We start from the raw sequence: 4,110 nt of genomic DNA on the forward strand, positions 1-4,110 counted from the left end.
TTCTTTTATGTTTTTTTATAAAATTACAAATAAACTTATAAATGGTTGCCTTAATTTAAAAGGAAATAGATAAATAAAAAAAAAATTCACCATACTTTACACAATTTTAAGTTTAGCAGGGACCAAGTTGGGGTCATCCCGCCCCCGCTACGCCTTCTCCATGTGGGGTGGGACGGGGCGGAAGAAGGGCGGGGGCTTTCCTGCCCACCCCTATATATATGTGACAATTAATAAATTCAGTTTTATAAAAGTTCTTCATAGATTTAACAACCTCTTTATTATTTAAAATTTTTTGTACTATAGTTATAATTGGCGGTTTGTTTTTTTTTAAATGAGTTGTGCACGGACTAGTTATTAGAACGGTGGAGCTTCTACATCAAAGTTATGTCATGTGTATGAATAAGGAGGCTTGTAAATAAGTTTGTTATGTCGAAATCTATTTAAAATGTCTCGTATCGACAAGTGCGACTGAGGATAAAAGAAAAAGATGAAGAGTGTCGTAACACTAAGATTAGATTTGGATAGTGAATTGAGTTAATTGAGTTGAGATACAGTTAAAAATTGAATAAAATATTGATAGAATATTATTTTTTAATATTATTATTGTTTTGAAATTTAAAAACGTTAAATTATTCATTATATTTTGTGTGAGAATTTGTAAAAGTTGTAATAATGATATGAGATGAGATAGGTTGAGAGCATCTCTCAATTCAAACCGAACCTAAAAAGAAGATGAACATGAAATTAATATCATATGAAAGAGATTATATATAATATGATGTCCTGACTAGCTAGCCTGCTGCCTAATTGCTCTAATTTAAGAAGATGATATTATTCTTAAGATTTGAGGTATTAGACTGTCAGAATACACAGCGAAAAAGTACCTCAAACTCATCTTATAAAATTGCTCCACAAGCTTTTCCAGATTGATAAATCCCAAGCGTTTCCACTTAGTAGCGAAAGTGTACTACGTAGTATAAAACTAGAGTAACACTTAACAAATCCACATCCTATATATTTTATCAAGAGAGAACCAAAAGAGAGAGAGTTTTCTTTTATGTATTAGATGGTGCCAAAACACAATTGAGGAGGACTATATATATTCCTCTTACATACGGCTGGCCTTAAAGGCCAGCCTTTACACTGCAGCCGTTGCAAGCTGCAACAGCTAGAAACGTATGGCTTTAAGCCAAACGTTACAAGTCAAGTAACGTATGGCTTAATGCCATACGTTGCTTTGAGGCTTAAAGGGAGGGGGTCAGCCCACGTGGGGGGCCCTCCTTGCCTTTTGCTAACATCTCCCACTCGCACACAGTGAGCATGACCTCAGGTCTGCATCTCTCTAATGTTCTCAATCTTGTTCATACAAGTAAATAGGTCGTGCCACCACCAAGCATATCTATAGAAAGGTAGGAGTACATACACCAAATATCTCACAGAGAAGACCAGCATTGTAACATCCCTAAAGTGTCTGGTCATGTCCTAGACTCATTCGATCGCATCAAGATCAAGCATTTTTGAACCCTCTTGAGTTTAAAAACTCAGAGCAATGCTTGACTACCTCCAAATCATTTCAATGTGTTCACAACTTTTAGCCGCTACCAAGATGTAGCGTGATTGTTTGACGGCAGCAAACACTATCGAATATACGATATCGAAGAGTCTTCCCTTTGCACTCATATCACTCAATTTTGGTTGAACCGCTTTCCCAACAATGCCTCTTTAGACCGTATCAATCATGGCCATAGACAACATGCCAAAGTAGCAGACATCACAACCTCCATCTCGTGACATAGTCAAAAGTAAAGGACATTTAAAAGCAATGAGACTCACACAGTGAGAAAGAGGGAAACATTTTACTCACTTACTCATATGGTCGTATAAGCACATATAGTATGAAACACATGCTACGGTGGATTTATTTTTCTTAAAGAGCATATGTATATATCAACACCGTACAGATATTAGTCTAGCCGCTCCTTAAGCGTCTAACCCGAATTCCTCTATTTGCATGCCTCCAAGGCGTCAAAGAGGAACTCACATCTGGCTTACTACAGGCTACATGGATGGTGGGGTAACCCATGCATAGTCCTATCAATGGACCTCATCTTAGCTCCTACTAAGGCGACATAACTTTGTGTCAACCAACTTATCCCTTTGGACAAGTACCAAGGGACACAATGTCTCATCTCTACTAGTTACTTAAGCGCTAGAGGCAATCACTCGTGTGAGTGAGCTGATCTAAGCCTGTTGACATATCTTGTGTGTGTGTATTAAAAAACAATACGATAAAGGCAAGAACTGAATCATATTATATTAATATCCCAAAGGAAATGTTACATCTTAATGTCATTTGAAACACAAATTACATTTACAGTCTATGCAGTCCTAAATTCCTAACAAGAGCCTCGAAGACATCTCTTGATATAGGCTTCGTTAAGGGATCAGCAACCATGCGACTCGTAGAAAGGTGTTTCAGAACCACTTCCTTTTGCGCTACCATGTCTCTGATGTAGTGATATCTGATATCTATGTGTTGGTTCTTCCATGATACTTGGAGTCCTTAGCATAAGCGAGAACTGCCATACTATCGCAGAATATCGTCACCGGATCTGAAGTATCCGTGCCAATGTCTAAATGCTTGAGGAACCTCCGTAACCAAACAACTTCTTGAACTACTGCAGAACAAGCTATGTATTCTGCCTCCATGGTGGATAAAGCTATACAGGGTTGTTTCTTGCTGCTCCATGTAATGGCGCCTTGGTTGAAGAGAAAGACATACCTAGTGATTGATTTGTGCTCATCTAGGTCGCTGCCCCAATCGGCATCACTGTAACCTCTTAGCTACAAATCTGAACCCTGATAGCACCGCATATAGTCAGTAGTTCCCTTGAGATATCGCATAATCCTTTTGACCGCTTTCCAGTGAGCTACTCCAGGGTTAGATTGGAATCTACTCACTAAGCCAACTGCATAGCATATGTCAGGCCGAGTACACATCATTGCATACATCAGACTACCCACAGCATTAGCATGAGGGACACGAGCCATCTTTTCCTTTTCTCTTTGAGTCTTAGGACACAACTCTTTAGACAAGTTCTCGCTTCTTGCAACAGGGGTGTCACTGGGTTTACATCCATTCATTAAGAAGCGCTCGAGGACTTTCTTTATGTAAGTCTATTGAGACAAACACAAAAGTCTCTTTGAGCGATCTCTGTAGATTTTAACTCCTAGAATGTATTCTGCCTCACCCATATTCTTCATCTCAAAATTGAAGGATAACCACTATTTTGTAGCGACTATCAGCCCTTTATCATTTCCAGCTAGTAGTATGTCGTCAACATATAATGACAATATAATGAAACTCTTCTTAGACCTTTTGACATAGACATAATGATCCTCTGTGATCATCGTAAACCCATTCAAGAGAATGGCTCGATGGAATCTGAGGTACCATTGTCTAGATGATTGCTTTAAGCCATATATAGATCATTTGAGCTTGCACACTTTGCTGACCTTTGACCACAAAACCCGTTGGTTGATCCATATAGATCTCCTCATCTAGTTCTCCATTGAGAAATGTTGTCTTAACGTCCATCTGGTAGAGTTCCAAATCCATGTTTGCTACTATAGCTAGAATCAAGCGAATTGAGGCAAACCTCACCACTGGTGAAAAAGTCTCCTCATAATCTATACCTTCATGTTGGGTATATCCTTTCACCACTAAGCAAGCTTTGTACTTATCTATTGATCCATCCGACTTGCGTTTGACCTTAAGAACCTATTTGTTCCCAATAGTCTTATGCCCTATTGGTAGATCAACCAGATCCCAGACCTGGTTAGTCTTGATAGACTCAATCTCATCATTAAGAGCTTTCATCCACTCATCTTTAGTAGAAGATGAGAGAGTCTCATAAATTGTCCTAGGCTCGTCATCATCATGCAGAGCTGCCATAAAAGCTTCCCCTTCAATCTCAAAACGACGATGGGGAATACTTTCACGTGTGCTTCTACGCGGCTGAGGTTGTTGTGATTGATTGACAAGTGATGTGCTCTCACTCGGATTCAAATAATTTGTAGGAGCTTGAAGAATTTCTTCCTCATTCTCAA

Source organism: Juglans regia, unplaced genomic scaffold (assembly GCF_001411555.2).
Source record: "Juglans regia cultivar Chandler unplaced genomic scaffold, Walnut 2.0 Scaffold_636, whole genome shotgun sequence".
NCBI lineage: Eukaryota > Viridiplantae > Streptophyta > Magnoliopsida > Fagales > Juglandaceae > Juglans > Juglans regia.